Source organism: Natator depressus, chromosome 8 (genome assembly GCF_965152275.1).
Source record: "Natator depressus isolate rNatDep1 chromosome 8, rNatDep2.hap1, whole genome shotgun sequence".
Classification (NCBI taxonomy): Eukaryota; Metazoa; Chordata; order Testudines; family Cheloniidae; genus Natator; species Natator depressus.
Window position 1 is genome coordinate 99,937,238 of NC_134241.1, and position 21,753 is coordinate 99,958,990.

At 45.6% G+C, this 21,753-nt stretch overlaps 1 long non-coding RNA gene across 1 annotated transcript in view; it reads right to left on the reverse strand.

Moving 5' to 3' along the window:
* The window catches only part of LOC141992975 (uncharacterized), a 161,934-nt gene that overhangs the window by 72,734 nt on the left and 67,447 nt on the right, over window positions 1–21,753 (reverse strand). Inside the window, exon 2 of the long non-coding RNA XR_012640708.1 lies at window positions 1,505–1,594. This is a non-coding gene — a long non-coding RNA (uncharacterized LOC141992975). The remainder of the gene's footprint in view (window positions 1–1,504; window positions 1,595–21,753) is intronic.

Sequence of the window (21,753 nt, forward strand, 5' to 3'; positions counted from 1 at the left end):
CGTGGTATGTACTCGGGTGTCAAGCCCAGCCACCACCCATGTTACCCCCCAGCTACACTGCTATTTTTAGCACGCTAGCTCAAACAGAACTAGCATGTGTCTGTCTACCTGTGCTGGGAAGCACACTCCCAGCTGCTGTGTAGATGTGCCCTGAGTGGGTGTGGGCGTGTATTTTTGGTTGCATCATTCCAAAATCAGCACATTTCTAGTTGGGGATCAAAGTGGAGTTTTAAAGCACTGAGGTAGATATGTTGGTGGCAGCGTTTGCAATAGGTTTAACACAATAGACTGTCTAACTTTTTAATCAGCTAAGAGCTCAGTCTAATAGATCCGGCTCTGAATCACACTCCTTAAATCTTATTCAAATGAAAGGGAGCCTTTTCAAATTGCTAACACCTCTGGAATATTGGTTTATCAAATCTCCCCTGGTGAGCTGAAAACCTCACTGTTTTCCCTTGCACTTTAACCTTCCATTTCAAATGTCATTTTCCTTTGAACAGTCAGGAAAGCCAGGGAGAGAAGTAAATAGCTCACCATCAGAAGAAGGTGAGAACTGAAACTTTACTCCTCCTCCATGAGTTTACCTATGTATCAATGGCAAACCAGAATGGTATGTTTATTTTTATGACTAGTGCCTATCCCTTAACCTCTGGGATCCTAACATTCGCCTGCAATGTAAATACTGGTTTTGCATTCTCTTTATCCGCCACACATGCTCACACACATTCCCATACCTTCTTATCTATATTCATAGCCTCTATACCACTCCATATACTATAGAGGTAGAGTTGTGTCCATATATAAGGTTGAAGTACAGGTATGTGTGTTTGCGTGTATGAAACTGCAGGCATATATGCAATATAGACAAAGGGGTATGGGTGACATGTGAGAGAGACACATACATCTGTAACTACAGAGACACACAAATACATTGTATAAGGGTCGTGTATAAATGCCCTAAGGTCAGGCCATTTGAGAGTTAAGTTTTAGCTCCTTAGCACTCACCTCTGATGCTCTATGGTTTACTCATGCTCATTTCAGGGGATTGTATACAAGACCCCACCCGACTCTCAGTAAATGAGCTGCTTTGGGTTTGCTGAACCTCTGGCCCAGATGAGAGGCACTTGATGCAGGATTGGAGGGGAAGGTAGTTCTAAAGTGACCTTTACCTGTGCCTCCCACCACCTCCATTCCAGGCCCCAAGCGGGAACAAGTTGAGCCCTGATATAATTTAGAGCTGCTCTCAATTGGGTCCTGTTACCCACAGCCCCAGAGGGCTATTCCAAAATCTATAGATAACCAGGGTGTCCTTTTTCCCCTGACAGGCCCACTGAACAATGAGGGTGTTGCGGGGAGAGGGTGTAGGAACAGCTTTGGCAGCTCTATGCTAGTCAAGGCGTTCTTCACATTGGGGAACCTTCAGAAAGGCAGATCTATTGGGTTTACTTTGGCTTCATACTGCTGGCATGGTTATAAACCACTCGAGTGGATGACATGATCTTACCTCTGAAATTCAGACATTTATGGCTCTAGTCACACCTTGGATGGTTCAGTGGGGTTTATGTGTGTTTAATTTTCCTTTTCTTCTGGTGGCCTAAAACAAAAGTGAGAGAAGAAAAAGTGAAATCCTGGTTTTGAAACCCCCTTTCAAATCTGTCGTAGACTCAGTCCAGTTCTTCTGATGCAGTCAGAAGAGCTTGTCAATCCACAAGTTCTGGCCATGAGAAACAAGCAGAGCTGAAACAGTGCAGGATGTCAGCAAATACTGCCCTTCATAGCTCACCGACACAACAAACTGCACTGGGCCTCTTTCACAGCCACAAGATCGTCCCGGGGCCATTCTTACCCTCAGCTTCAGTTTCTCGCACGCAGAGGAAGTATGTAGTAAGTGTGATTAACATTATCAATTATTAATTACTTTTTCATTTTATTTGTGAAAATTATTTAGGAAATGTTTATGGGAAATAGTTACCTTTCCAAGTAAAATAATGAGGGACTTAAGTTTTACTTAAAAAAAAAAAAAAAAACAGCGATTTAGTGGCTTGAAAATTTTCATACAAAAAAAAATAGCTTTGTATTTTAAGTCATCATTTTGATCTGTTCAAAATCGGCTAATTCCTCTGTCCCACATGGACTTCTGTGACACAAGGAGGACGGAGAACTGCCTTAGCAGGCAAGCTGAGGTTTCGGTGGTAGGTGGCATAAAGCCAGCCTTGCTGGCGTTACACCACTCTTTGGAGTAGCAGGCATGCCAGATGCACACCAAGGGTTGACCTGGATCTGAATGGAGTTCAGAGCACTCCAGCCATCCTGGGCTGGTGGAGTTCAGAGGATCTAGCCCAGTCACTTGTATAATGCTATCACCCATGGGTTCTTTCTCCCCACTTTGCACAGGGATTCATCACAAGGTGCAAAGCAGTGGAAAACTGGGACCAAAATGGATGTGTGGCTGATCCTGGAAGATTCTGAGTGTCACCAAGTCCGGCTGACACTCAGCGCCTTGCAGGATTAATCCCTAAATAATCAAATTCAAGGGACTATGTTGCAATGTAGGCGAGGCTCTTTATTTCATCTAATGATCGCAAAGAGGAATGGACCTGAGTTACTACAGCTTTACACCAGTGACACTCTCTTGAAACCAGGGGAGCCACATCAGCATAAATATGGAGCATCACAGAGGTGATTCAGTCACTAATTATGTAGGGCCAGAGCCGCTGCTGGGATAAATTAGCATAACTCTGTTGATTTGAATGGGGCTAGGCCAATTTACATTAGTTGATGATCTGGCTCTTCATTGAGTTAATGTTGCTTACTATGGGCCAGATCCTCAGTTGGTGCAAATCAGTGTAGATTTACATCAACGGAGGATCAGTCTTCATGGATGAAATTTACCCCTGTTTAAAGATCACTTGCAAGGCTTTTGCCCCACTTAAGTCATATTTAAGCCCTCAAAATGGGGGTTAAGTGGGTCAAAGACCTTGTGCTGGTCCTCCACACAGAGGTGAATTCTTCCCCATTTAATCGCTTAACCCAGTTCAAGAGAGAGATTCATTACAAGGCTTCTATGGAAGCCTTCTAACTGAAACCATAAAATATTAGCAAGAATTGAAATATACAGTCAAATTCTCAGCTGGCATAACTCCAGCGAAGTCAAACCATATGGAAATCAATGTGATTCGAGGGCCAGAACAATGCCTTCTACTGAGAGACTTAAAGAGTTCAGTCTGTTTAGTTTATCAAAAAGAAGATCAAGAGGTGACTTGATTACAGTGTACAGTGAATAAGTATCTTCCTGGTGAGAAAATACAGAAAACTAAAGGGTTTTTGTTTTAATGGCATAACAAGAACCAATGGCTAGAAGTTAAAAGCCAGACAAATGCAAATTAGAAATAAGGGACACATTTTTAACGCTGAGGGTGATTATCTGTTAACCGACCACCAAGGGAAGCGATGGATTCTTCCTCTCCTGAAGTCTTCAGATCCAGACTGGATGGCTGTCTGAGAGAGATGCTTTAGTCAAACACAAGTCAGCAGAGCTCAATACAAGAGTAACTGGTTGACATTCTATATCCTGTGTTATACAGGAGGTCAGACTAGAAGATCTAATGTCCCTTTCAGACTTAAAATCTATCAGTCCATTTAAAAGTTTGGCTGATAGTGTCCTGCTTTCCTCTCAGTAACATCAATTTTATACTGTACTGGTGGAGGAACTGATGAAAATCCACTGATTTTGACTGAATTACTCCCAGCCTATTCTAACATAAGGAAGAGGAGAATCAGGTCTTGAAATCTGAAAGGAGCAGTGTTGTTTATTATGCAGAAGCTAATTTGAATAATAAATCATGTTTTGTATTTTCGTGTTTTTCTACAACTACATTCCTCTTAAGCAGAGCTGTTGATTTTCAGTGTATCCGAAACGATGAATGTTCTGATTACTCCAAATTCGAACATTTCCCCCAGAGGTTCCCAGGGGCCAAGTTCATTAACAAAATCTTAATAAAATCAAATGAAAAAAATGTCGTTGCACCATCTGTTCCATAGCAGCGGTGCATTCCTCAAGCTGCGATGTCATCGTCTTTGCATTGTCATGCCTAACGTTTCTTCCAAGTCAAAGACAGATGGACTTCTTTGGGTTTTCAAGTTCTGTTTGCACGGCACATTCTGGAGAAGATGCCTCTGACAGGTCCACAAACAGCAGAGCTTGGATTCAGAACTCTTGGATTCAAAACTCTTGGATTGTTGAATCAAGTCAGAAAGAAGAAAACCAGGGGTAGAGTGGAACATGCTAGCTCGAGAGATAAGGTACAGAGACGTCCATGTTTCAGCCAGTGGTTCACATTCTGCATTTCTATAAAGCAGCCCTAAATGTTCTGGTCGCCAAAGACCCAGCCCACTTTCCATTAAAATCAGTAGGATGCTTTCCATTGACATTGATAGGCATTGGATCAGGCTCGAAACAAAATAAATGAACCCCAATTGCCAGAGAAACGGACTGCTCTTTGAAAGCAGCGAGACCCATAAAGACATACTCACACAAGCATCACTCCTGGCTTCTTCAGTGGTGCTGCTCAAGTGGCTGCACTGTTTAAAGTAGTTATTGTTTTATTCTGCCTCACAGCACCACCTCTACACAGGAAACAGGACTTAAAATAAATCCATCGGGGCTGGGGTTAAGCAGTTACGCGTGAGGTGCAGGGCATTTCCTAGGGATTAGCAACTGGTTAAGAGATTGCCCCAAGGTACATAATCCTCAGGAAATGCTCCATGCCAAGTATGTTATTGCATGAGTAGCTAAATTCCCAGCTGGTTAAGTGCTTTCCCCCCCATTAAAATTCCCCTGCAGTTCCAAATGGACATGGCATTTTCCTTCACTTACTGCCCTGTGCCACTGTAGAGTATTGCTGAATAGTGTTAAACACAGCCCTTGCACTCGGCCTGTCCGGGGGAAGGATTCCATGCCTGCTCCTTTTGGCAGTGCATCCATTCCACTGCATCGCCATGCTCAGCCACATTATGAATGGTAGCCTGACCCTGCTCCATTTGAAGTGTATGAGGACTTTGCCATTGGCTTCATTGGGAATGGGACTGGAAACTTAATTCTCTGTTGTGGCAAGCCAGATTGTTTCAATCATGGCATCCCATTCAGTTTATGGACCAAACCCTGGTCTTGTTTCTCACCTGATTGCATTGACAAGTGTGTAGGTGAAGATGGAAGATATGGTGTTCCACCAGTTAAGAATCCAAAATTCATCCTGCAAAAATGGGCCAATGTTTGTGAAAGAGCATGGCGGGTCTATGAGCTGGCTGAGTTATTCATTAACTCAAATTAAATTAGGCCACTAATTTGCTTCGTTCTTGAATCCTTGACTTTCTTCAGGTACTTTGTTATTCCCAAGTAGAGCTGGTCAAAAACACGAGGGGAATGAAACCATGAAAACAGGATTGACTTCCCCCCCCCCCCGCCCCTGTTTTTGTTGTTGAAATTTGAAAAGTCTATGTAAAAATTCAAAATTTGAAAAAAAAAAGTTGATCAGCTGTACAACCAGTTGAAAAAACGTGGGCACCCATAGGTCCACCAGAGAAGCACCATTGGTGAGGTGGACCTATGGGTGCCCACATTTTTCCACAGAAACCTCAAAACTGTTAGCCCCAAAGAGTTCTGAGTCAGCACGAAGCAATCTCTGTTCCACATCATATGGCAGGAGAACACAACCAGAAGACAGCACCCCTAGAGGGTAGAGCACTGGACTTAAACTCAGTAAAAACAGTGGGTTCTATTCCTGGCTCTGCTCCTGGTCCACGCTGAGCAAGTCACTTCTCCCTGTGACTCTGTAAAAGGGAGATAATAATACTCCTTTGTGAAGCACTTTGAGATCTACTGGTGGACCGAGCAAGGGGGTATTAGTATTCACAATTCACTCTTCTCTTGATGAGAGGGAGCCCCCATAAGGCTGAAGCAGCATCTCAATTTCTTGGTGAGCGCAAGGGTTGGGGGAGCAGTCCAGACGTCATGGTCCTCCTCTTTAGCCTAGAATTGTGCACATGTGCCCAGCTAGCCCATGTGATGGGCATATAATAATAAGTACAAGATGCCTTTTATAATCCCTTCCTTCACTGCACGAAAATACATGCCTGCCAAATAGGTAACTACACAGTATCCCATATTCTGTAGCTAGACTCTCAGCCTTGGCTCCTTGGGGGATGGCTAAATGTCAGAATGCAATTGACACGGTCTGCTCTGTGAAAGGGCTGGACAGGGCGTAGCATGAAATGTTTTCTTTTCTTTTAAAAAATAAAAAGTCAACTCGATAAATAGGCCCAGCCAGATGAGTATGAGTCATTTTTGGTACAAACTAACCACAAAGGCTGGGAGACTGGCTTTAAGTTCAGGACAGAAGGCAGGGAAGAGAAGACTATAAAATAATCCATGGATTTGTTTTTAAGGTGTGTAATATAAGAAGTCAGAAAAATTACCGGACAAGGTACCCTCTCACAAATAACATATAAAAGAAGAAAAAAGTGGCTGGGACATGTGCTGAGAATGGAAAAAGAACGCTTACCAAATACCGCCCTTGAATGGAAAGCAAAAAACGCAAGAAGAAAGAGAGGAAGACCGTGAATAACATGGAAATGAACAGTTCTGAATGACATCAAACACCTCAACATGAAATGGGAAGATTTGGAGAGAAGGGCAGTTGACAGGCAAGGATGGCAAATGTGGGTAGCCCAATGTGCAGCAAAGTAAGGGATGGACTAAGGTCTGAGGTAATATTATCAGTGATCAAAAGCAAAATCATGAGCTTTTCACACTGAAGTTGTAAAATGAATCCTAAGAGATTAGTCACCGGTAACTGGAGAGTGTGAAATCAAAAGATTTTATTGTAAAACTTATGCAGAGAATACACTCTGAATGTGCTTTTATGGCTTGATCGTCCTTCTTTAAAGCTAATGAGGGTTTTTCTATTGACTGGAATGGGAACAGAATCAAGGCATTACTAAAGGTCTCCACTATTGTCTTGCAAAATTCTTCTTTTCTTCAAAGTTCTCCAACTTGTTCATATATTTCTGTGCATGTGTATCTACCATCTATTTGTCTGTATTTCTCTCATCGGTAGATATACATATAAAACACACACAAACCCACACCGATTTTTCAGTGGGTGTGTGCAGGTTTTGTCCATTCGCTTCTGTAGGTCCAGTGGGAGGGCGTCGAAGTTTGGCAAAGTTATAAGTAATGAAAATGGGGTCTCAGAATGGGGAGAGCATGACAACCTCCGTAATACCAAGCCTGCCTTTTGTACACACACAAGACATCTTGCTTATTCTTGTATGCATACGTTATATACATATAGGGCCACATTTTAAACCTTATGAAAGTCAATTAGAAAATGTTCATTAACATCAGTGGGGCCAGAGTTTAATAACAATACTTATATTTTACTCCAAGATAAACCATAAAGGATGGGCCCCACCCTGCAATCTTTACTCTGGCCCTGGTTCTAAAATCATTCCAACGTTGTAAAGCACTTAAGCACATGGTAAACTGCCACTGCAATTAGTGGGACTTAAGTGCTTGCTGAAAGTTAAGCACTCATTTAAGCGCTTTTCTAAACAGGGGTGTTTTCCTGCATTAGGGCCCATGGGCCAGATTTTTTAAAAGAACATATGTGTCTGAAGATGCAAAAACGTGATTTTCAAAAGCACATAGGCACCTGATTCCCATTTCATTTTAACATGCGTGGAAGTTCTCTTCAGGATACATATATCAGATACATATATATATAGTTCAGATACTAGAGTGGGCCACCAAACACACCCATTGATGTATGTTTCTATAGCTATGTAGTAAACGCATTGAAGAATTGCATCTCTGTGTTTACTGCCTGTCCCCAATCTTAAAATAGTATTCATCGTGAAGGCTTTGCAAGCTTTGGCATTCTATATAAAGCCAGCTGCCACAAACCAAATAGAAAGCATAAGTTTCCTTTCATGCAGTTACTTTATAAAGTGCTGTTTTGTTAACAGAAATGAATCTCCAAATTGAGCTAAATAGGCAAATCACAGAAAAGGTCATAACAAAATGTTTTTTAAGTACATCAGAAGCAGGAAGTCTGCTAAACAACCAGTGGGGCCCCTGGACAATCGAGATACAAAAGGAGCCCTTAAAGACGAAACTAAATGAATTCTTTGCTTCAGTCTTCACGGCTGAGGACATTAGGGAGATTCCCAAACCTGAGCCGTCTTTTGTAGGTGACAAATCTGAGGAATTGTCACAGGTTGAAGTGTCACTAGAGTAGGTTTTGGAATTAATTGAGAAACTTAACAGTAACAAGTCACCGGGACCAGATGGCATTCACCCAAGAGTTCTGAAAGAACTCAAATGTGAAATTGCAGAACTATTAACTAAGGTGTGTAACCTGTCCTTTAAATCAGCTTCTGTACCCAATGACTGGAAGATAGCTAATGTAATGGCAATATTTAAAAAGGGCTCTAGAGGTGATCCTGGCAATTACAGACCGGTAAGTCTAACGTCAGTACCGGGCAAATTAGTTGAAACAATAGTAAAGAATAAAATTGTCAGACACATAGAAGAACATAAATTGTTGAGCAAACGTCAGCATGGTTTCTTTGAAGGGAAATCATGTCTCACTAATCTATTAGAGTTCTTTGAAGGGGTCAACAAACATGTGGACAAGGGGGATCCAGTGGACATAGTGTACTTAGATTTCCAGGAAGCCTTTGACAAGGTCCCTCACCAAAGGCTCTTATGTAAATTAAGTTGTCATGGGATAAGAGGGGAAGATCCTCTCATGGACTGAGAACTGGTTAAAAAACAGGGAACAAAGGGTAGAAATAAATGGTAAATTTTCAGAATGGAGAGGGGTAACTAGTGGTGTTCCCCAAGGGTCAGTCCTTGGGCCAGTCCTATTCAATTTATTCATAAATGATCTGGAGAAAGGGGTAAACAGTCAGGTGGCAAAGTTTGCAGATGGTACTAAACTGCTCGAGATAGTTAAGACCAAACCAGACTGTGAAGAACTTCAAAAAGATCTCACCAAAGTAAGTGATTGGGCAACAAAATGGCAAATGAAATTTAATGTGGATAAATGTAAAGTGATGCACATTGGAAAAAATAAGCCCAACTATACGAACAATATGATGGGGGCTAATTTAGCTACAACAAATCAGGAAAAAGATCTTCGAGTCACCATGGATAGTTCTCTGAAGACATCCACGCAGTGTGCAGTGGCAGTCAAAAAAGCAAACAGGATGTTAGGAATAATTGAAAAAGGATAGAAAATAAGACAGAGAATATCGTATTGCCCTTATATAAATCCATGGTACGCTCACATCTTGAATACTGGCTACAGATGTGGTCCCCTCATCTCAAAAAAGACATACTGGCATTAGAAAAGGTTCAGAAAAGGGCAATTAAAATTATTAGAGGTTTGGAACGGGTCCCATATGAGGAGAGATTAAAGAGGCTTGGACTTTTCAGCTTGGAAAAGAGGAGACTAAGGGGGGATACGATAGAGGTATATAAAATCATGAGTGGTGTGGAGAAAATGAATAAGTGAATAAGGAAAAGTTATTTACTTGTTCCCATAATATAAGAACTAGGGGCCACCAAGTGAAATTAATGGTTAGCAGGTTTAAAACAAATAAAAGGAAGTTGTTCTTCACACAGTGCACAGTCAACCTGTGGAACTCCTTGCCGGAGGAGGTTGTGAAGGCTAGGACTATAACAGAGTTTAAAAGAGAACTGGATAAATTCATGGAGGTTAAGTCCATTAATGGCTATTAGCCAGGATGGGTAAGGAATGGTGTCTCTAGCCTCTGTTTGTCAGAGGGTGGAGATGGATGGCAGGAGAGAGATCACTGATCATTACCTGTTAGGCTCACTCCCTCTGGGGCACCCGGCATTGGCCACTGTTGGAGACAGGATACTGAGCTGGATGGACCTTTGGTCTAACTCAGTATGGCCATTCTTATGTTCTTAAAAATCTTTAAAAAAATGTTTGTTTGTTTGTTTGTTTGTTTGTTTGTTTGTTTGTTTTTCCTAATTTTATTGTAGCTACTGTAATATCAATGCAATATTCAGAGGGGAAGAAAATTATGACCATTTGAATATATCTTTAAAGGCATGATTCAAATTGTTCTTTATTTAGAACTGGATTAAACATTGCAATCATCCTTTATTTGTCTTCATCCAACTTTTTTTAAAAAAATTTTTAAAGAAATGCAAAAAAGTCATTTTTCCCTTCCGGATGTAAATTACAACGTTATCTCAAAGTCCAAATGCATGCATTCATTTTTTGCAATGGCAATTGTTTTAAATGGTGCATATTTCAGTTTTGCAGAGGACCACCTAACGGGCAAACTGTGAATATTCTTTGTTTAAACGTTCATAGCCAAAAGGAAGAGCGATTGGTTTTATTTTTTATTTAACCAGAATATACTTATCAACAATACATTCAGCAATGCAATTGAAAAACAAAACTGTAAGGCTACCATTGACTCGTTTAAAGACTTTTAAATTGGTCACAGGCTTTCAACTGCCTGAGTAAATGGTTTCTAAGGAGAGCACGTTTGTAAACGTCTTGATACAAAATGGGCACCCCGGTTTATTCTAGTGCATCTCCGTGAAAATAATATCATCCACTGTCTCAGCTAGCGGTGGCCACACAATCGGTATGAGAAAGAAATTGACAAGCTTTAGCACACAGGGTTCAGAAATGTCATTGTCTTTCTTCTCAAGAGCCTCCTTTAAGCCCCCTGGCTTATAGATCTCTGCTGATCTCCCAAATTCCTCTTCCACACAGGATCTATTATGTAAGGCACTGCACGCCAAGCCTTGGATGGTTCTCTCTACAGGCAAAAATAAAATGCCCCTGAGCTGAACTCGAACATAGCTGGTTTTCTGGAATTTCATACGCAGCTGGGAGCTTTGGGGGAAAGATGCCGGTTGTTTTGGGAACAGGGGAAGAAGGTGGCAAAAAGGGGGCTGGCTGTGTGTGATGTTTCTGTCCCTTCCCCTATTACAGGGGCGTTTGCTGAGCCAAATTTCTCTGCCAGCACACCCTGGGGGGTTATTGTGCTTTGATTGTAACTCCCCCCCGGGTATCTTGATAACAGTGTAAAAATCATGGCCAGAGGGTTGAAATGTAACCTTGTCAGGCACATCAGAACCTCGCCCAGTGCCAGAACCTCTCGCCAGGCTTGGGAGGCAAAGGATTGTCACGTTTGTTGCTAGCATTTGAAATCTTTACATGATTGCTATAATTGAATGCCTTTTTTCTTTTTCATTGTCGGGACTGGAAAACAAGCTGTCAAAAAGAAAACCACAGGCAGGGAACCAGATAATGCAAGCTTTAAAAAAAATGTAAATTTAATCAATAGAAGGAGAAAAATGCTCCATAAAGATTCCTAACAAAACAGCATCGCCCTTCAAATAGGTTAAGGGCTGTTTTAAAGAGGATGGTGATCAATTGTTCTCCATGGTAGGACAAGAAGTGATGGGCTTAATCTACGGCAAGGGAAATGTGGGTCAGATATTAGGAAACATTTCCTAACTCTAAGGACAATTAAGCACTGGAATAGGCTCCCCAGGGAGGCTGTGAAATCCCCATCATTGGAGGATTTTAGGAACAGGTTGGAAGACCTTGTCTGGGATGGTTTCTGGTCATCTGGCTCTGCCTCAGAGCAGGGGGCTGGACATGACTTCTCAAGTCCAGCCCTGGGAGTCTATGCTTCAGGTCTCTCTTGCCTAAGTATTTTATTCTGGCCTCTGGTTAAGGATAACAGGCGCCCCCCAGCTCTGACAGAAAATACAATCCGCCACGTGTGTCCCCACTTTGGTTCATGGCCCCATTCCATGTTTTAGTGGGTGGGGGTGCAGATCCGTTCGTGCTTGCGGTTTATGGCCCGGTTCAGGTGCGGCTAGGCAAGGTCGAGGTCAGCCTGGGCTGTTAAAATGCCACAGTGGAGGAAGAGGTAGGTGTGGGGCTATAAAAAAGGCTTTCTTTGAACAGGTTGTTTGCGCCCGGTGGCAGGAAGCTGGTATGTTTTCAGACAACTCACCTAGATGGTAAGCCCCGGGATCACAGGGAATCAGGAACCCAGAGCAGAGACAGCAGGTGTCCAAGCCCTGCCTGGCCTGGGGGGCTTCCCTTTAAGGTTAACTAATGGAGAGCGGGGGGCTAGGAGCACCCATCAGCCAGTGCCCTCCGCCCCCCTCCCCAGGCAGCTCAAATGGTAATAAGGGAAGGGCAGGTGCTAACACTCACCTTGTGACCAGACAGCAAATGTGAAAAATCGGGGGAGCCTATATAAGAAAAAGACCCCAAAATCGGGACTGTCCCTATAAAATCGGGACATCTGATCACCGTGGTCGAGGGGGGCACCTGCTAATGGCCCGCCCGCTCACCATTCAAAGGGAGCAGCTCTCCCCTTTCTCCGGGCCGCAGAAAGCAGCTCCTGTGTTTAGAGAGAGGTTTGGAAAGGCACGTAAGGACCCCCGGAGGGGCTGGAGGGGTGTGGGTGGGAACCGTCCCAGATTGCGCAGAGCCTCGCCCCTGCCCACAGGAGTCCATGAAGAGACTCCCCCTGGTTTCTGTGCCGCGTGGATCAGGCCCCAAATACATCTTTAGCTCTCTGGCTACCTGGCGTTTATACCGCGCCCATCCCCGTGGTATCTGAACACCAGGCAGACAGATAAGAAATCACCCTGCACTCGGATTCATTCACTCCCTCCTTCACCGCTATTCAAAACCAAACACCCCTCTCCCAAGTACCCGAAACGAGACACGCCTCACAGGTAGATCCATAGGGGATGTAAACCTCGCCTGTGAACGGGCTGGAAATGTCCCAGGTGAAAAGACATTTAGACGAGGCCATTTTCTTCCCCCGTCGCCTGTTTCCCACCAGCTGGGAAGCGGGGCAGAGTTAGGGGTGCGCACCCCAGAGCGCTCGGGCCTGAAGCTCGTAGTTTTTGGTTGGGGATTAAAAGAGGCTGATCGTTTGATTTGCCCACGACCGGTTTTTTTCACACCTGAAGCCCGCGCCAAGGCCGCAGACAGCCGTATCGCACCTGTGGCAGGTGTAACGATCGCCAGTATGGGGTTGGGCGTTTCTATGGTCGTTGAAAAGCCTGAGCAGAAAATTGCCCGACAGCTGCCACATCCCTTCCTAACCCCTCGGATGTGTGGGCTAGCAAGCCACTGGCTACCTGTTCCCAAACGTACCGCTGCGTAACTAGAACCAGGGTTCCCATTTTCCTTCACGCGTAAGCCGGAATCGCGCTGGGTTTCCCTGTTTATTTGTCCCTGGATTTAGAGTAGGAAAAACCTCCATCCATTGAATACTTTTCCAGTGGCCAAAGCTCTACCCTGCGGCTTCCAAAAGTGGCACTTGGGAGCACCTACACGGGGCTGTGAACATGAACATGAGAATATCTCCCCCCTCTCCAAAAAAAATCTCCCCTAGTTACCCCGAGGCGAACTGAATAGACAATGTAGCCCATCAAAATTACCCCCGGACCCCGCTGATTCATCGTTACTCATGCAAGCAGCGGCAAAGTCTTCTACTCAGGTGAGTAAGGTGTGTTTCCCCGATCGGGGCTAGAATTGCAGGCGTCTGATCGAGTCTTCTAAAGATGCCTCGTTCAACTATTCGGGTCAATTTCAGGGCTTTGTTGGGAAGACCGTCTGGATCAAGGGAGGTCGCCCCGAGAGAAAGTTAGTGAGCAGCAGGTAAAGTCGCTACCCACCCTCGCAACTCGGCACACAACAAAGCTCGTCGTGATCCAGGCTGTGAATACCAGAAGTCACTGAAGCGTATGGATTTTGCTGTAGCAGGCGGTACCTGACTTAGACCCTAAGTTCTGGCACGACAGTAAAGGCCGCTGTTTATTCCTCACGGACATCTCATCCAACACCGCTGGATTTTTGCGCACAAAACCAACACAATTAAAAGTCGCCAGATTCGCAGGTCTGTGACGCCAGCCCATTTCCTAATGCTTTGGCTAGTGGCTGGTAATCCATGAGGTTTCCCCCTTTCTTTCCATGTGCTATATTAGATTGTTATTTAGTGGGTCGCTTGTTTTCAGGGGTTAATCAACTAATAACCTAGCCTCGTTTTCCAACAAGGCAAGAAGCCATGCAACTAAAATATCAAAAGCAACCGCATTTTGAAGCCTATTTCGAGGGATGATCCTGGAGTCCTCATTCAGCCCAAAACGCCAATTACTTGCGGGGTTTGCATGAGTACAATCGGTCCTTTTGAGTGAATGAAATGATTTCTTGTCTTGCTTTTCTGTCACTCGAGCACTTTTCTTTTAACCCCCCACCCCCCACACACACACCCCAATATTTAACGACAACTTCTTGGGCTCCACTTCGACACGTTACAATTTCTGCAAAGGACTGTGCAGAGTTTCTGCAAAATTCAAGCAAAATAGTAAGAAAAATTAGACCCTCGCTGCCTTTAACTCGAGTTTAACAATCGCTCTTCCATTCTTGCAACCCGCGCTACATTGGAGACTAAACATATCTCGGTGGAGAGCGTTGTTGTGATAAAACACGATCAATAACAGCATTGGAAAGTAAACCCCTTTTAAAAGGACCGAGTAACAAGCTCTTTCCTCTTCAGAGCACAGGGGGCGCAGTGGGATTGCGTCTGCGGTTGAATTCTGTTCTCTCTGGTCTGAGTGTTACACACGTTTGGAGGTTGGGGATGCTACAGTGGAGATCTGGAAGTACTGGAATGCAAAAATACAACCAGTTCCCAAACAGGGTTGTTGGGTGAAGTGATCTGTCAGGGTAGAGCCTTGGCTTTGAGAAGGTAAAAGCGAAGTCGGGGTGGGGTTTTGTAGTTCTATCTGCCGAGCCCAGATTTTAACAAACAAAAGCAAACAAACACCCCACACCCGCTATACAAATGTCCTCTTAAGAAAAACGGCAGGAAAAGAATCAGAAGAGTAGCCCTGTTAGTCTGTAGCCACAGAAACAAGGAGGAGTCCGGTGGCACCTTAAAGACTAACCGATTTAGTCGGGCATAAGCTTTCCTGGCTAAAAAGCCCCACTTCTTCAGATGCATGGAGCGTACGCTCAAATAAATCGGTTAGTCTTTAAGGTGCCACCGGACTCCTCCTTGTTTTTGCAGGAAAAGAATCATTCCTTTTACTTTTCGAACTGATCGGACAGCTGGCTGAACACCTGTGGTGGAGAGAAGTGCCTCAGAGGCCTGATAAATGTCTCCAACCCGGTCGCAAAACTACAAATAGATAAATACGGATTCACCTGCAGGGAGTGTTTTGCCCTTGGGAAAAAATTCCTTCGATTACATCCGTAATTGCAAAAAGAAGAGGAGGGCTTGTGGCACCTTGGAGACTAACCAATTTATTTGAGCATAAGCGTTCGCCCACTTCATCGGATGCATTGCTACCCATAAACTGTAGACTCATATTTGCATTGATCGAAGATATGGAGTATGCACTATATGTATTTTATGACTTTTTAAAACAAACTTTGTGTTGTGGCTAATCTAAGCACTGTACCCAGATGTACAGACACTCTTTTCTTAACCTGTGGACTCTATACATTTTTTAACATTCGCTTTAATAAAAATGGCAAATGAGGATTAATATATGATTAACCTAAGCCATATATTTAACTCAAGCTTTTCTAGTATTTCCTCGCATTCTCCTCCTCCAGTGGCTTTGATTTTCCTTTGCAAGCAGCTGAGATTATTTTAAACAAACAGCCTTACCCAGGGCCCGATGAAATGACAGGATGAAAAGACAGGTTTATTGTCCCTCATCAACAGATCGTTTAGGTCATTACAAGCCCATTACTGAGAGACAGGCTGGGCTAGCAGAAACCCTGACTCTATCTTATCGTAGGACCCAGTGAGCTCTAAACACGGCGAACACGGCCCCCTGGCGCTGTGCCTTCAGCCTTGCCGAGCAGAGTGCCTTCAAAGACAGCTTCTCCCCCGTCCTTCCCAGCTGCTGCTGAGCTCCCGGGAGTGGGGGGCGGTGACTTGCCCCCAGCCCCATGGATTCTGGCAGTGTGATGGGCTCATAACGTGCCTCTCTGGAGACTCAATTGTTAGAGGGAGCCTTTGTTACACCTTTTCTTGTCATGCCACCGACTGACACGTTTTAAGCCAACACCTTGGAAAATCAGCAGGCCCAGTGTGGACGAACCCAGTGTCTCTCTTGACGCCAGTTAATATTTCGAATTGGGAGGGGGGCTGAAAACACCGTGGGTGGGTTTTATTGGATTGTACTTTATTTTTCCTTTCCTCCCCGCAACCCCCCTCCCCCGAGTGATTCGAATTTGTGACCCAAGGTCCCCAAGGGGGAGGGGATGGTATCCAGGGCACTGCCAGTGAGCCTCTCTTGGGGTGTTCAGAGTAACTCGACAAGATTGGGGCGAGGATCGGGGCGTCTCAGGTTATCCTAAAGTCACACAAAAGCAACATATTTTGGGGGGTGCGGAGAAGTTGACCCAACTCCCACGGAAATGAGTGGAAAGATTCCCATTGACTTCAATTCCCACTGGCTTTCAATCAGGTCCGGGATGCTTTCCCACCATTAGCGTCCATGATCCCCGCCCCCCCCCGGGGTTAAACAGGACCCCCACACCCCATCCCCAGATGAGGTCGCTCATGCATAGAACTCCGTGGCGGTGGTGAGTATCCCCCGTCCTCTCTCTTTCCTCCCACCCCCTGGTAATTATGCAACCTCTCCTGACCCTTCTTTCTGTCCCTTTTATCCCGGCCTCTGCGCCTATTCGCCTGGGCAGACACGGCTGAGCCGCTGGAGAGGGCAAAGGGGGTCCCTCCATCTGGCACTTTCTATGTGCTCCCCCACTCCAGCGAGAAAACAAGGGTCACTTTTTCGGATCGCACACCAAGGCCCGGCACAAATGAGCCCCGGGGCTTTGATGCCTGTGTTTGGCCACAAGCAATTATCTCTAATGATTGTTTTGCTTTTCAGTTTGCCCAACTCGAGAGAGCCTTGAAAAGAAGCTTTAAAGAGTGGAGTGAATAACGCACTTCTCTAAGCAACCTCTCCCTCCCCCCTGGGCTCTTCCCCCCCTACCCCAAGCAACCTCTCCCTACCCCCCCCCGCTTCTCTCGCCCCCTCCCCGCCACCTCTCCGTCCCACCCGGCTTCTTCCCCCCTTCTCCCCCCGGCAACCTCTTCGTCCCCCCAGCAACCTCTCCCTCCCCCCTGGCCTCTTCCCTCCCCCAGCAACCTCTCCCTCCCCCCTGGCCTCTTCCCCCCCTACCACAAGCAACCTCTCCCTCCCCCCCCCCGGCTTCTCTCCCCCCCTCCCCGCCACCTCTCCGTCCCACCCGGCTTCTCCCCCCCTTCTCCCCCCGGCAACCTCTCCGTCCCCCCAGCAACCTCTCCCTCCCCCCGGCTCCTCTCCCCCCAGGTCTCTGGCTCGCTCGGCTCTTCCAAGTTGAGAGAAACAAAATCTCCCGGAAGGTTTAAGGCACAAGACGGGCCGGGCTGATTTCTGAAGGCACAGCCCCGGTTGTACAAATAAGGCGCAGAGGGGAGGGGAAGGAGGTCGGAGCTGGATGTCTATCCGGGGAGGTGAAATGGTTTTCAGCGGGGAAGGAAGCGGAGCCGCAAAGCCTCCCTCGACTTCCCCACCACCCGTCAGGAAACCATGACGCTGCACTGGCTGCTTTGCAGCGGGCCGAGGCGTCCCCTGCTGCAGGCCCGACTCCGCGATGAGGGGCGGGTTGTGTGTGGAAGCTTTTTCGAAAAGGAGACGCTAAAAAAAAAAAAAAGAAAGAAAAAAAATCACCCGGTACAAATGTAACACACCCAAGTGCAGACACACACGTGTTGTGGCTATATAGGGTGAATTCCTGGCCCCACTTCAATGCTCCAACTTCCATCGACTTCAGTGGGGTCAGGCTTGCACCCGTCTCTGCTTCTGCAACAAAACCGGCCCTGTGCCCTCTGCCCTTACAAACCGCAAACCCACCTGCTTTTCTCGGTAACTAACCGTTTATCTAGTAATCGCGGATTTAAAGCACCCTAAGGAGAAGTGCGGGGCGAGGTGAAGGATGGATGTGGCTGTAGGAAATCAACACGCCCTTGCCAGGCAATTCTGCATTCACAAAGCGGTCCGATTCCCCATCAGGTTTCTTCCCCCCCCCCCCCCCCCCAAAGGCACAGTGACAGTCCAGCCACATCCCCAAATCGCAGCGACTTTCTCGCCAGCCAGCTGCACCGCACCCCGTCAGTGCACCGCGCGGGGGTGTGAGTCCAAATGTCCCCTTGTGTGTTTTATTTGACCGATTTCCTCCGATGAGCAAGTCTTCATTCGTTATTATTAGTCCTAATTTATTCTCTTTATTATTATTAATTATTATTATTATTATTATTATTATTTCCTCCAGATCAGGACTAGGAACACCGGAGCCTCCAGGTATCTTTGTTTGAAAGACAAACCTGGCCGCGGGGCTCCGACTCGATCTGGCTGCAGTGACCCTTGCCTGTACTTGGTAATATCACGATGAAGAAGATCGGGCAAGCCGCTGTTCCTGTCCTTTCGATGGGAGGGACATGAGCTGGGCACAAGATGTCTTGGGAAAGGTTTGACACACCAATCCCCCCCCCCCCCCTTGCAGCGGTGCTTTCTGCAGCACAGAACAACCTCCCCCCCCCCCCACCTAAAAAACCTCAATTAAAAAAGAAACTGGGAAACACAGTGAATTAAAAATCATGAGCTTAAAAACGATCCATATGCTTGCAAATGCTTTCCAAATGATCCCTTTAAACCCCATGTGTTCCGCAAGGAGGGAGGCAATCAACCAATCTACAGATTGCATGGCTGGGTTTTCCTGAGACTGGGGAGTCTGCCGTGTGACTAGGCCCTTCTGCCTGGGGTAGGGTGCGCTCGCCCCGGGGGGAGGCCTGTCCCCACCTTAGCCGACGCGGGGGGTCCTGGAGCGAAGCTGCTCATTGAGCCGGTTCACACACAGGTCCCGCAGCGCCTTCGCCGAAAATCAGCTCGTCGCTGCTCCGGCGCCCCTTGGGGACCACACGCAAGCACCGCACAAAGCTTTTGTGTGTCAGCAAAGGGGACGCATAATAGAAGGGGCGAAAGGGAAGGGGGGGGGGGAGATTCGGTGAAGACAGAGGGCAGGGTACCTATAGAGCCAGGGTGGGCAACCGGTTCCCAAGCCGAGATCAAAAGTTGGGCTGTTGGTGAAGCAGCCGAGCAAACTCAAGTGCAGGCCATAATGAGCTCCGGAAACCTACCCGGGAAAGCGCAAGGCCAGTCTCGAGGGGCTGATTATAATACACTGATAGATCACACACACAGTAGCCACAGCAATAAAAGGGAATAAATCTCTCTGCGTGTGCTAAGTACAACACACATTCCATACACACATGGACACTCACACCTTGAAAACACAACGCCCCATACACATATATTCCTATCACCCATGCCTGTATTACACTCACACAGACATACAATACAAATATCCCATGCTGGTAGGTCCCCAGGCTCATATATATATTCCCATAGCTACAATACACACACACACACACACACACATATATATTCCTGTAGCTACAGTACACACACACACAACCAAGGTGGGTGAGGTAGTATCTTTTATTGGACCAACTCTTGGGGATGAAAGAGACAAGCTCTGGGGGTCTGGGGAGCTGAGCTCGCTGGGCCTGGAAAGAGTGTCTCTTTCACCAGCAGAAGGTGGTCCAATGAAAGATATGACATCAGCCACTTTGTGTCTCTGACATCCTGGGACCAAAACGGCCACAACTCCACTGCAAACAAGAAGATATAACATGCAGGCAGACACACACGTGAATGGTAGGCAGATGTATTTTATACAAACTGCACTCCAACCTACTTTACTCATTAATAAAAAGAGGGCCTGGGGTGGAATATAAGAGCAGAAAAGAGAATGGATTGGCTTTTCAAATTAGTGTAAAATTAAAGAAATCAGCGGAATGTCCATCCACCCTTGTCCATCTGTCTTGCAGCTATTTCTTATCGCATTTTTCATTAAAGACTATAGGGAGCCATTATCCAGGATGGGAAGTGTGGCCTGCATTCTCATAAAAAGGCTCCCCAGTCTCTATTATGTTTCTGTGCCTTCGCCATGCTCATGGATGAGCTGAATATGGATGTGAGAAGACAGATAGCTGGTGGAAGTGCAGAAGCATTGTAAGGTCCTAACAACACACCGACCACTCATCCTTTGCATGCCCCGACTGGATTGGCATTAGATTTTAGGTCAAAAATCATGACGGGGGAATTAGAATTCCGGCTACCTAATGATGTGATTGAGTAACATATGCCCAGGTTAAAACTAGGAAAAAAATACATCCCAGACCCAGGCTGATATATAACAAGAGCAACCCCCCACTTGTTCAGTTAAAATACAGTCATAACAATTGATCTCATTCAGCAAAATTGTTTCTAGGAGGAAAACTAATGGATACATCAGGTGTTCCATAGCAATCCTGTGCTTTAGCAGATAGACACCTGACAAGATGACCTATCTTATATTATTTCATCTTTTATCTACGGGTACCTCCACGATCAGCTTGATCTCAATCAACCCAACTGATTGATCCTACAGCAGAACTCACAATCAACAATTTTTTGAACTTACTTCCATCAATCACTCTCTTGTCTCTCCTATGTATGTTATCTCTAGGGGCATATATATTTCAGAATAAAAGAACGGGGGAGGGATAGCTCAGTGGTTTGAGCATTGGCCTGCTAAACCCAGGGTTGTTGTGAGTTCAATCCTTGAGGGGGCCATTTAGGGATCTGGGACAAAAATGGGAGATTGGTCCTGCTTTGAGCAGGGGGGTGGACTAGATGACCTCCTGAGGTCCCTTCCAACCCTGATATTCTATGATTCTATGAACAGCGTACATGTACGATTTATGAAGACATATTCCAACCGGGGTAGCTGTTTGGGAGAGAGGGGTGGAGAGGAAAGAAAAAGAGGGTGATTAATGTATTATTCGCAATGATTTTGATTAGTTATATCACCGGCTGAAGATGGGACATTGTATTTGTGTGGGGATGGAGTTAAATCCTGAAGTGCTCCTGAAAGCAGCCAGCGTGAGAGACCTGGAGACTGAACTCCTGTCTTGTCCCACAGAACAGATACTGGCTGGGCAGCTTTCCCTACCTTGCCATAAAAAGTACTCCACCCCATATCCCATGCTGGTAGGTCCCCAGGCTCATTCAGCCTCCTGGGCCTCTCTGATAAGACTACGAATAAGAGTGCCAATCAGTGCTGTTTTTTAAATGACATTTTTGGTGGCAAAAGGAAAATGTCTAGTCCAAATTGGTTCAGATATCGATACTCACTGTACAAACTGATCCAAGTTCATTGCAAGTTGTTCAATAAAAGGTGACTAGATCTCTATGGTCCCTTGATCTATATGTATCTACTCTGCATAAAGGTGAGTTGATCTATATGTATCTACACTGACAATGATTTCTGAGAGTGGAGGGTTCTTTACTTTGTCAGTCAAAGGCATAATGAGGTCCCAAGGCTGGAAGTTAAAACTAAACTTCAAGCCAGAAACAAGATGCACATTTTTAACAGGGAGGTTAAGTCACCACTGAACAGCTTCCCAAAGGGTATGGTGCATGCTCCATCCCTTGGGGTCTTTAAGTCAAGATTCAGGACCTTTCTAAAAGATCTGATTTAGGTCAGCCACAAG